The sequence below is a fragment of the Danio rerio genome, chromosome 2 (assembly GCF_052040795.2).
Source record: "Danio rerio strain M-AB ecotype USA chromosome 2, GRCz13ab, whole genome shotgun sequence".
Lineage (NCBI taxonomy): Eukaryota > Metazoa > Chordata > Actinopteri > Cypriniformes > Danionidae > Danio > Danio rerio.
Window position 1 is genome coordinate 24,923,257 of NC_141022.1, and position 12,818 is coordinate 24,936,074.

At 39.0% G+C, this 12,818-nt stretch overlaps 1 long non-coding RNA gene across 3 annotated transcripts in view; it reads right to left on the reverse strand.

Moving 5' to 3' along the window:
- Window positions 1–702: 702 nt before the first annotated feature.
- Window positions 703–12,818, reverse strand: part of LOC141378046 (uncharacterized) — a 31,077-nt gene continuing 18,961 nt past the window's right edge. Inside the window, exons 2-5 of one of the 3 annotated variants that reach the window (XR_015478453.1) lie at window positions 6,457–6,766; window positions 6,311–6,349; window positions 2,954–4,903; window positions 703–2,724 (exon numbers count right to left, since the gene is read on the reverse strand). This is a non-coding gene — a long non-coding RNA (uncharacterized LOC141378046). Of the gene's footprint in view, window positions 2,725–2,953; window positions 4,904–6,310; window positions 6,380–6,456; window positions 6,767–12,818 lie in introns of those variants that run through there. The other 2 variants (XR_015478454.1, XR_015478452.1) reach the window with 2 other exon arrangements.

Consider the following 12,818-nt stretch of genomic DNA (forward strand, 5'->3'; position numbering starts at 1 on the left):
AAAAATGTATAGGGTTGAAAAGGCATATATGTAAATAAAAATAGGTTTTATACTAAATGGCCCTTGTAACGAGACATTTCATCAGCCACCATAATACAGACTTTAACGTAAAGACATAGTTAAATTATAGACATTGCCAAGGATGGATGAACATAACTCAAGTATGTTACGCTAAACAGCAAAACAGAATTCTTACAGCTAAAAATCAGCTTCAGCTGAAACAAAGTTTAACCATTCTGAACTGTGTCTGGAGAGGAAAGTGGTGATAACGGCATGCTTCAGAGTATGACGGGAGCTGCTCACTGGGGTAAAACATGCAGCATCACTGCTTCTGCAATGAGTGAGAAGCTCTTAATATGATCAGTGTAAGAACATCTGCTGAACTCACATGACATAGAGTCTGCTACAGAATTAGCAACTGTTCACACCGCCGCACCCATCTGCATCTTAATCGTTTGCAGACTGAGATTTAAATAGATTAAAAGACTTTAGATTTGTGTTGTGTGACAGAATGAGATAATTCAGCCTATTGCTGTGAGAAATGTACACTATAAAAGTGAACCTATCTGAACTCGACGTTCTTAAAGTGCCCTTATAATGTTGAAGTAAAGCTTCCAATTATGTTTTGGAGTTCTTATTGATCATTTTGAGGGATGTAAACGATAACAGTAGTACTATCGTATTTCTTGTTTTACATTTTTTAATTTCTATAGCTTGTGAGAATCCAAAGAGCCACATATTGATAATGTTATCATAGCTGTTTTAACAGTAAGTTATCATTGCCTCTTGTTACAGTTATAAAATAGTTTGATAACAAGCAGGAAATGTTCATGGGCCAATGACATGGCCACATTGAAATGGTCTATACGAGGGTAAAAAATGTTTTTCTCACAGTGTCAACAACAGTTAATTAAATAATTCAATCTTACCGTTTAGAGCCCCTGATTGATCCAAGGAAGTTTTCACATTTAATTCTCTTGCCTGGCTTGCACCTGAGTTCGACTGACCCCGTTCCCCCTGTTTTTGGTTTCGAACCCTGCTACACTCGCATCATTCTATAGTGGCAGATGTTGCTTGTGCACTGTAAAACCCAACAGTCAACTTTATCAAATGAAATGAGTGCAGTTGCTCAAAATTGACTGAAAGTTAATTCTACTCATTTGAAGAGTTTTGAACTTCTTGTTCAGTGTTGACTTAATGAAATACCTCATTTCTTCAAATGGGTTAAGTTTACTGTACTCATATAGATTAGCTTTTTCTTTTTACTCAAATGGTTTGTAGCAATCGGTTTCCTCAAACAGTTTGAGTTGCCTTAACTTACTGGGTTTCACAGTACTTGGCAGTTGGTTTGAGTTCTCTTTATTTACTGGGTTTTACTGTGCTCGAATTGCTTCATTTACTCAAATGGAGTAAGTTCACAATACTTATATAGATTAGTTATTTTTTACTCAAATAGTTTGTAGCAACTGTTTCCTTAAACAGTTTGAGTTGCCTTAACTTATTGGGTTTTACAGTACTCATTTTGAGTTCTCTTTATTTATTGGGTTTTACTGTGCTCAAATTACTTTGTTTACTCAAATAGATTAAGTTCACAGTACTCATTAGGATCAGTTTTTGAACTTGAATGGTTTGTTGCCATCTGTTTCCTCAAATGGTTGAGTTACCTTAATTTTTTGGATTTTATACAGTAGTGTGGAAAAAGCTACGAAATGGCTGGATTTAAACTTCGGCACGATTTGTCATGAATGTAATGTTTAAATGCCAAATGAACAAGAAGAAATTTTTTTTTTTTTCTAAAGTTGAGCAAAAGATTGATAAACATTATTTCTGCTGACAGCACATCAGTTCTGTATGTCAGAAAAGTAAGTGAATAAATGAATACACCATTTGACTAAATCATAGATGAATAATAGTTGATCACTTCCAAAGTTTGGTGTGATTGTGTTCAAATCTGAAGTGAATCATATGGGGTTTGGATAAACTGTATTCAGTTCAAAAGACAGCATTCATATTAACACAATAAACTGAACTCTAATGTCATTGCTTACCAAAATAATCAATCATCCAATCAAAAGCATCCTGGTTTTGTTTGCTTTATCACTTATATTGTATGTAGAAAACAAAAATCTCATTACCAAATCTTAATTAAAAGGATTAATTCACCCAAAAATGAAAATTCGGTTATTAATTACTCACCCTCTTGTGATTTGATTTCCCTTGAGACCTTCAGTCATCTTCTGACCACAAATTAAGATATTTTTTATTAAATCTGAGAGCTCTCTCATCCTCCATAGACAGCATAGACTCCTTCAAAGTCCAGAAAAGGAAACAAAAACTTTGTCAGAGAACTCCATGTGACTTGCAACACTGTAATCACATAAAGCTTCAACTTTGTGTACCAAAAAAGCAAATATATAGACTTTGTTTGGCTATACCTTCTCCTCATCAGGTCAGGGTGCATGTTTATCACAGACATTATGATGTCTTGCCAATATAGACTCAGCAGTGCAACACTCGAGTATCATATTGCTCATAGTAAACGTATGCTTTGATCTGACAGGGGACACATAGGCTTACAAAGTTGTTTTTACAGTTTATTGGCACACAATTGGAGCTTTGTATGATTACAGCTGAGCCACTAAAGTCATGTGACTGTTGAAGTGTACAAAGATCTCATATTTCATCTAAAATATCTTAACTTGTGTTCAGATGATGAACAAATGTCTCAGGAGATTAAAATGACATGAGAATGACAACAGAATAACATAAATAATGACATTTTTGGGTCAACTAATTTTTTAAGCTCCTGTGACTTATTTAGAGCTTTTAGGACAGTGTTATGAGCATGTCATTGGTTAAAAAAAACTTGTTTGACCATGACAACAATACAAACTAATCTTCTCCAGGCTTTACTAAGCAAAGTTTATTTATAAACTAATTTCGAGAGGAACACTTGCTTATGATTGCTTGCAGCTGGCCCCGCATTATTCAATTTATCATTCACCAATCAGACGATTCCTAAGCCACTATAAATACCCTTAAGTTCCATATAAAGCTGCGGTCACACTGGACTTTTCCTCCCAAAGACTTCCATTCATACACACACGAATGCATCAGACCGGAAATGCAGGGTCATGCGTCAAGTTCCACAGGTTGCTGCGGTGCAAAGTTCAAGCTTGGTGTACTCTGACCTGCGAAATCGCATCACTTGACTGCTTGAGACCAATGTCTTGATTTTTTAATTCTTTAATTAGGACAGTAAGATCTGACTTTGCTTAGACAAAAGTCTTGTCACTTAACAGAAATAATGTACAGTATAGAATATAAAGTCATGGTGCAGTGGAAAAAGAATGAATATCGTGTATGACTCCCATGAGCTTGGAGGACTGCATCCATACATCTCTGCAATGACTCAAATAACTTATTAATAAAGTCATCTGGGATGGCAAAGACAGCATTCTTGCAGGACTCCCAGAGTCCATCAGGATTCTTTGGATTCATCTTCAATGCCTCCTCCTTTATATTACCCAAGATATGCTCAACAATGTTCATCTCTAGTGACTGGGCTGGCCAATCCTGGAGCATCTTGACCTTCTTTGCTTTCAGGAACTTTGATGTGGGGACTGAAGTATGAGGAGTTCTATCCTGCTGAAGAATTTGCCCCCTCCTGTGGTTTGTAATGTCTTGATACCTCAGGCTGTTGATGTTGCCATCCACTCTGCAGATCTCTTGCATGCCCCCATACTGAATGTAACCCCAAACCATGATTTTTCCTTCACCAAACTTGATTGATTTCTAGGAGAATCTTGGGTCCACGTGGGTTCCAAAAGGTCTTCTGCAGTACTTGTGATGATTGGGGTGCAGGATGAACTGGAAAAAAATCTACCTTTTGACACTTTTCCAAATGATCAACTAGAAGTCAAGTTATTATCTGTTGCTCTTACAACTGGGATCGACAACAAGACTTACGTCAGGCAGTGTGTTGTGTTTTGATGCAGAACTGTGAAGAGTTTATCTTCAGATTTACAACAACAAACAGAATTAGGATAATTTTCAATTGATAATATACAGAAGAAACCCCCAGACATGAATTCCCCATTTTTTGCAGTGATAATGTGGAAATGCAGTCTTGAATGACCAACACCTTGGGAGGATATGAGTGTACATGAGCAGGGAAGTTTTTTTCTTTACAGCTTTACAGCAGCCAATCTCAGATCCCTGGAAAACTGCTCAAATCCACAGGGAGAGCTATAGAGAAAAAAAAGTTTCAGCGGCTGACAGAAATGGTTAAGCTCTTTTCCTGCGCCACTGATTTCTGCAGAAACACTTCACGGTATCAGGTCTTTTCAATTTCAAGACAAAAGGTGAAATGTTAGAGGATGTGAGGTGTGAAAATATCTTTGAAACACAGTGAACAGCTGGCCATAATTCATCCCAGGATATTCTCTCTCGCTCAGGCTCTTTGTTTTGATGAGGCAATCAGGAGAGGTAAATAATGAGCGCATGCAAATTAAAGCTTTTACAATGCCAGAATGAATTGTGTGGCTTTCATGGAAGACGTGTGGTCGTCTTTACACAGATACAGCACCTCCTGGGGGAAAAAAAAACATACTAACTACAAAGCGGCTCCCACATTCTCGGGGCTAGGACCATAAATCTCTTCCCTCTGGCTTTCTTCCAGTTTTCCAGTTCATGACTGCAGGTATTGCCATTTGGAGACGTTTTAATGCAGGTTCCTCTGATGTTGCACATCATCCAGAATATGTATATCATCAACAACATCAATTGTTTTGACATGATTTGCCATGGGACTGCTGTAACACAAGTGTGCCTCATTCCCTGATGCTGACTCGCCTCATTCAGCTCTCATGGCCATGAATCCTTCCATTCAAATCCTGGATCTCTGTGAATGAGGTCAAAACAATGAATCAGTTGAATTACAGTAATTCAAATAGCCACATGTATAAAAGCTTGAAATATTTCATGAAATATACATCAAATAAAAAAAACTGTCTAATATATGTTTTAATTATGCATATTTTGTTGTATATGTATGCAGGGCCGGAGTGGGACTCCTTTTCAGCCCTGAAATTTTAAGCCTAAGACCGGCCTACCTCAGGTCACGATTAAAATAACGTCATTTCCAATTCAGTTTCTAACAACACTACCACGTCTTTTTCAAGGAAACAGCTGCTTTAGACCTTCAAATGTTTTTCTTAAATATGAGGAGATTAAAGGGTAGGTAAATCTCCAACACTATTTTTTAAAACATCACAATGTCCTTTCCTGCAATATCTGAATAAATATATATATATATATATTCTGTGCAAAACTCTTTATAGATATCCAGTGCTTTGTAACAGTGGTCACACAAAAAATAGAAAATGTACAACTACATAAGTAACCCAAACAGTATTATATGTCTTAACACTAAAAAAAAAATAATAAATTTTACTCAGATGTGCTTTGAACTTGGGTCAGTGGCGTTATAACGCAAACGACTGAACCACAATGGCACTGTTATGCTGGTGCTTTGAAATAAAAAACAAGTATTGCACTGTTATCTGGAAAACTCTTAACCACAGTATTACTTTCTTCTTCTTCTTTGGCCTAAGTCCTGTATGGTTACGGGGTTGGCTCTTTGGAACTAGTCCTTCATTTATACTTGTCCATATGATAACGACTTTTTTACACATTCCGGCCGGCCTGTCACCCTCATACACTCACACACTACAGACAATTTAGCCTACCCAATTCCCCTGCAGCATGTCTTTGGACTGTGGGTGAAAGTGAAGTACCCAGAGGAAACCCACGCAAACGCAGGGAGAACATGCAAACTCCTCACAGAAATGCCAACTGAGCCGAGGTTCGAACCAGCGACCTTGTTGCTGTGAGGGGACAGCACTACCTACTGCGCCACTGCTTCGCCCCGACAGTATTACTTTCTATTGATGGCTAAATCTTTTTCTCCCCTTTTTAGATTTCTGATCAAGTTATGTCAGATTTATTGAATCATCTGATTTTCATTGAGCAGGTGTAATATTCATTAATATTAATTATTCAAATTCTTATTTTCACTAAGGTGCAGCTGTTTGGGGTCAAATGATAGTTACATCATCATTTACCTGCAGGCTGCCTTTTGCTCACAGGGCTGCGAGAAAATAAATAAAAACAGGACATCTGTGGCAAAATAATGAATAAAAAGAGTGAGGCTATAGTCAAATAAATAAATAAATGAAAAAGTGCGACTGCTGAGCGTGCAAGCAGCTAGGGACACCGGCCCTCGCGGCCAAAAAACAGACTGGCTCACCTGGAATTCTCCCGTTCCTCCCAATTAGCCAATGCGGGCCTGTATGTGTGTCAAATTATAAGTTTCATATAATCAGTTTCATATATTCTGAAGTATTTAAAGGGTTACTTCACCCAAAAATGAAAAGAATGTTATTAATTACTCACGCTGCCCTCCGTTTGTCACAAGGAGAAACCGGAACCAAAAATGTAAGTATAATATTTTATTATGTAGGATGGCGGGGTTAAACGGAACTCAATGTAGATGCTTTGCATGAATGAAATGGATGACCAGATGGATCCGAGTAACCAGAGGAGTTATTGCAGTGAAGCCAGGATTTTCGGATCGACAACAACCAGAGCAGGGACCAGGAGAAACCATGCATGTGGAGACTGCAGTCCTTCTTAATAGCAACAAGACCGGACACGGAGTGATGCTGCGGTCACACTAGAGTTTGCAAAATTCTGTTGTATGGCACTGCGAAAAGGGGCGGGATTAAACAAGATGATTAGACATTAAAAAAAGCGATTGATTGGTCCATGTTTTAAATTTCTGTTCAGAGAGGTCATGTTTTGATCTTTGATTGGTCTCATGCAATCATGTGATGCAATTTCGCAGGTCAGAGTTCACCAAGCTTGAACTATCCAACACTGCAAAACTTGTGGCATGAGCTTGCGTTTCCATCCTGAAGCATTCACATGCGTATGAATGGAAGTCTATGGGGAGAAAAGTGCAGTGTGACTGCTGCTTGCGGGTCAGTGAGGGTATTTATGGTGCAGGAGTGATGAACAGGAAAGAAGACTCTGGCCTGGCGGTGACACTGTTCATCTTGGGAGCACAAATTAAGATGTTTTAGATCAGGGGTGTCCAAACTCAGTCCTGGAGGGCCAATGTCCTGCAAAGTTTGCTTCCTATCCCAATCAGACACAACTGGGCTAGCTAATCAAGCTCTTACTGGGCTTTCTATTATCATTCCTGCGGGTGTGTTGAAGCAAATCGGGGCTAAAATCTACAGGACACCGCCCCTCCAAATTTTTGAAATCTGACAGTAAACATGTACATATGACAGCATATGTGCAGTTGCCTTGAAGAGGAGATTTCTTAAGTTATATCATTTAAGTTGTTTGATATGCAGTGACACACAGTCAAATATTTCGCCGAACAGATCAGACACTTTTGACACTCATAAACAATAATAAACTACTCATGCTGCAGGAATTAGGAGGTTTGCTGAAGGTGCAGCTGCCGTGCAGTGAGAGGTGAGCGTCTTCAATAATCTACAACAGTTTGTGTTCATTGAACAGTAACAATTATTAATAAACGCATATGAAACAGTTCCGTAAAAGTCACGTCTCGTCCTCAGTTTCAGGCTTAGGTGCCCTTTGCACTCACACTGTAAGCATACCGCACCAAAGCCCAAGTGAACCGAGCTCTGGCACACCTCTTTCAACCGGGCCTGGGCCGGCCAAGTAAACCATGCCTGAGCCCGACTCAGATCACTAACACTTCTCAAACAATCCGTGAAATGGGCCTGGGCACTGTTAAGACAGCATAGTGTAAACACTGCATGTAACTGTAATTACAGTATATGAAGCTCAAAGAATACATTTTTAGGGCAAAAACTGTGAATATGACTAGATTCGCCTATATGTTCTCTCCTGCGTCAAGTCGTCAGGGTGTTTGTTAGCTATGGGCAGTATCGAGTATTGAGATTAGAGTCAGTATTACAACATTATATTACCAGTAATTAAACTATTTTTGGCACACACAAAACTGTTCATATGCTTCATATAATTACAGCTTAACCACTAAAGTCACTGTTTTGACAATGTTTTTGTTGTTCTGAAGACTATAGAGAGTCTCTGGGTATTTGAATCACATGAGAGAGCGCAATTAATAACTTATTTTTTCTTTTTAGGGAACTGACCATTTGTACAAGGTATAAAACCTTAAATTAGATATTTTAAGAAGAACACTAAATAAGGATAGAGAACATTTAGATCAATACCCTCCGTTTACACAAGAGGGAGCTTAGGTAGGTCTCGAGAACTCACCTGCTACTGGAGTAGGTAGAAGTGGTAGTAGTCTGGGTGGAAGGGGGGTTTCGTGGAAAAAAAAAAACCAAGGATAACTAAGTTAATAAAAGCAGACAATTTACATGCATTTGAATGAATCTGATTGGTTGTTTAGTGATTGTTGATATGAGAACAGCTGTGGTCAATCATAAGCACGTGATCCTTTCAAAATTTGTATAAAAATTCACATAGCATGTCAAGTGACTGAAAGCCTCCAACAACAGGTAGTCCAGCTGAAGGCCAAAAGGACGACAAATCTGTGATTTGTCGAAAATTGCATCTTTCCAATGTCACTACTCAATCAAGTCCCGTCAAAAGGTTGGTTCAGGGCAATGTAGGTGACTGGTAATGTGCTGTGGCCACAGATGTGCATTCATTTTTAAAGAATTAAATTGCCCTGAGTCAGTTATTCCACAGTTACCACACTATATTTGTTCAAAAGTTTAGATGTTGTACAATGCACTGCCTGACAAAAGTTTGTCATTGATCCCAGTAATAAGAGCAACAAATAATAACTTGACTTTTAGTTGATGATTTGGAAAAGTGTCAGAAGGTCGGTTTTTCCAACAATTAACGTTAAGCTGCATCCCAGTCATGACAGATACAGCAGAAGACCTATTTGAACCCGCATGGACCCAAGATTCTCACAGAAATCAGTCAAGCTTGATGAAGGAAAATCATGATTTGGGGTTACGTTCAGTGTGGTGGCTTGCGAGAGATCTGCAGAGTGGATGGCAACATCAACAGCCTGAGCTATCAAGACATTTGTGCTGCACATTACATTACAAACCACAACAGCAGGGTAGCGCTCCTTTACATACTTCACCCTCCACATAAAAGTTCCTGAAAGCAAGGAAGGTCAAGGTGCTCCGGGATTGGCCAGCCCAGTTACCAGACAAAAACATTATTGAGCATGTCTGGGGTAAGATTTGTCCTCATTGTCCTCCTTGTCCTCCTTGTCCTCATTTGTAAGTCGCTTTGGATAAAAGCGTCTGCTAAATGACTAAATGTAAATGTAAATGTAAGATGAAGGATGAAGCATTGAGGATGAATCCAAAGAATCTTGCACTCTGGAAGTCCTGCAAGAATGTTTTTTTTTTTTTTTTTAAAGCCATTCTAGATGACTTTATTAATTAGTTATCGGAGTCATTGCAGAGATGTATGATTGAAATCCTCTAAGCTCATGGGAGTCATACACAATATTCATTCTTTTTTCACAGCATCATGACTTTATACTCTATACTGTATATTATTTCTGTTAAGTGACAAGATTTTTGTCTTAGCAAAGTTAGACCTTACTGTCCTATTTAATCATTAAAAATCAAGGCATGATCATATTTTGTTTTGGTAAAATAAGTGTAATCTAGAGGCTTTTTCCTTTCATAAAAGCCACATCTGATACCAAATGATCTACTTGAGGTCAGGTTATTATTTGTTGTTTCTAAAGCTTGGACAGGCAACAAAACTTTAGTCAGGTAGTGTATTTCAAGGCATTTGTCAAGTTTTTGTCCTCCAACAGCTCCTCTGTGGACTAGTATATACTTATACCTTTTTTAAAAGATGTGTCTAAATGAGTGCACATATTCGAGGCAGACTAGAGGTTACCTAAGGACTCTAAGAGATGAGTATGTTTTAAGAACAGCACCTACAGGCCAGTGCAACAAAAGATCGGTGTTACTTAGCAGTTGGATAGGATGGGTTTTATATGTATCAAGGTTAAAGATTTTTTTCCTCTAAATGGGCTTTTTTATCACACTTCTGCAGCTTCTGATCAATTAAACCTGGCCTCTGAGTCTCTACACACTTGATCGAGCAAGTCCATTCTTCATTAATCCAGTAATACTCAGTATAATGGATGAGAATTAGTTGGAGACATACTTAGCATCAGGCCATTAATGTTGCTGGCGTATTGCCCATGTGAAGTAAATGGGCAATACAGTAATCCAAAAAGACACGGCAGTGAATAGGAAAACAGGTCTACGCGTTTCAAAAGAACATCTCTGACAGGACACTCTGTGCATCAGCTGCGAAGTACTCTGAATGCTCTCTGTTTTAATAAAATAAGAAATAAAAAAATCCCATTGATTAGAGAGACAAAAGAGCTACTGGTGGAGAAAATGTGGGTCCACACGTGCTGACCAAAGTGCAAGGGTTGACAGGTCTGTGGTCACACAGTTCATGCACAGCAGAATTGGGACATTAATTAGTGCCTCTGGACTTTCCCAAAAGGGGCACAGACGCCAGTGTGCTGGTCTCAGTGCATGCTTTAATTGTGTTCTGTGCATATTTCTGTGTTTTTCTATTTCTACAGCTCCTGTCCTCTCTGCCCCTGATTTTGAAAAACCTTTTAAATTGCAATTTGCTCCCCTCTCTCTCCCTCTCTTTCTCTCTCTCTCTCTCTCTCTCTCTCTCTCTCTCTCTCTCACACACACACACACACACTCTCTCTTTCTCTCTCATTGTCACAGGCTGCTAATTGTGACCCGGCTGATTCTCATCACGGGTGACATGGTGGCTCAGTGGTTAGCACTATCACCTCACAACAAGAAGGTCACTGGTTTGAGTCCTTGCTGGGTCAGTTGGCATTTCTGTGTGGAGTTTGCATTTACCCCGTGTTTGCGTGGGTTTCCTCAGGGTTGATGAATGAATGATTCTCATCACCAATAAGTACTGAGTGAACCAAAGAAGTATAAAACAACTCAATCTCTCTTTTAGTTGACATTTTTGTTGTTACCCGGGGATGCCCAAAGTAGGGCCTGCTGGCCAAAGTTGGCCCATTGTAACCTTTAATTTGGCCCGCCGCCCCACCTGAGAAGATATTGAGAATGAAGTTTGCTGCAAATGCCTTCAACAGAGATCATCATTTCTAATTTAACATAACCTTTTGTTTGTTTGTTTGTTTGTTTAATTGTTGAGCTGCAAAAAAAAGTCATCTGAAATGAAATGTTTCAATTAAATGTTGTGCGTGAATCAGATTTATATATAGAGGATAGAGGACAATACACAAGACATCGATGAGCAGTTTAAGGGAGGTTCAGCTTGACTTGCGTATTTAGCATTGAACAACATTGTGTTACAAATGTGTTTATGTTTTTATTGTAAATTACTATGGCAGCTTAATGAAACAGTTTGGTATATTTACCTTCGGCCCACCCCCTCAATCAACCTTGGTTTTTTGCCCTTCATAAGAAAAAGTTTGGGCACCCCTGCCCTAGACAAACAGAGAGGTTTATAATGATCAAATGTGCCAGTCACCTTCCAAAGGGGATATATTATGCCCATATTAATCTTGAGTACCAGTAGTAGAACCATTGCCAACTAGTACTGCATCTGTTTTTTCATTTAGGCAGTTGTTAGAGGCAGTTGTGTTAAATTCCTCTCTACAAAGTGTCTGAGCCTTGCAATGGCAGCTGTATGAGACGGGTTTATGTAGCAGGTATATTTCCATACCATACAGTTGACCAGCTAAACATTAAAGCACAACTTGCAGCGATCGCCAGTTTTCCCAATGTAATCTGAGCTATCTACCGCACGCACATTGCTATAAAGACACTGAAGATGAATTTGCATTCGTGAATCAGAAACATTTACATTCAATAAATGTGCAAATAAAATATGATGCACAAACTTATTAATGATTCCTACTTGTCTTTCTCGTGATAAATATTTGGCAAAATCTGATATGTAGCGGGGGAAAAAAGAAGAAAGAGTTCATCAGACGCTGGATCCGAACCGAGTTCATGCTCGAACGTGTCAAAACATGTTGTCATGCGTTTTACGAGCTGCGCCACTGAAACTGTTGAAGGTGCTGCAACATTTTACACCTATAAATCACACTATTTCTTTTTTAATTCACTCAGTGATGTTCAGACCCAACTGTGTTAACCGCATCAGCTAAACTCTCTTACTCTATTTTTCTCTTTTGTTGTTAATTCCGGAGAACAAACTTGCAAATAACACCGCTTTTCTCCGGTCTACCTTCGAAAGGAGCACCCTCAATTCACATTCTGTTCAAAGTTTCTCTTTTTGCTTGCTTTTGCCATTGCTTTTTCGTTGGGTTTTGCCAAAGTAGAGTCATTAGCATATTTAAACGGGGGAGGAGGCAGGGAGTTTCACGTTCATTCGGATGCATACATCTGAATTTTTTTCTGCGTACGCACATTTACAGCTTTGTGCGTACGCAATGTTTTAGTACGATTTCCACGCAAGTCTTTGTACATGAGGCCCCTGGAGGTGTGCAGTAGGTGGATCTACTGAGTCAACAGTGCGCAATCATGACAGCTTCCGCTTAGCAACTGACTATGTCCTGTGATATCACTGTAAATAAAACAGGGAAACAACTTTGTAGCGGTAACACTTTGACGAATACAATCACATTTGTGTGATCAGCCTTGGCAGGTTCCTGGACCAAACAATCATTACTTTCTTTTTCCTTTGGCTTTGTCCCTGATTTA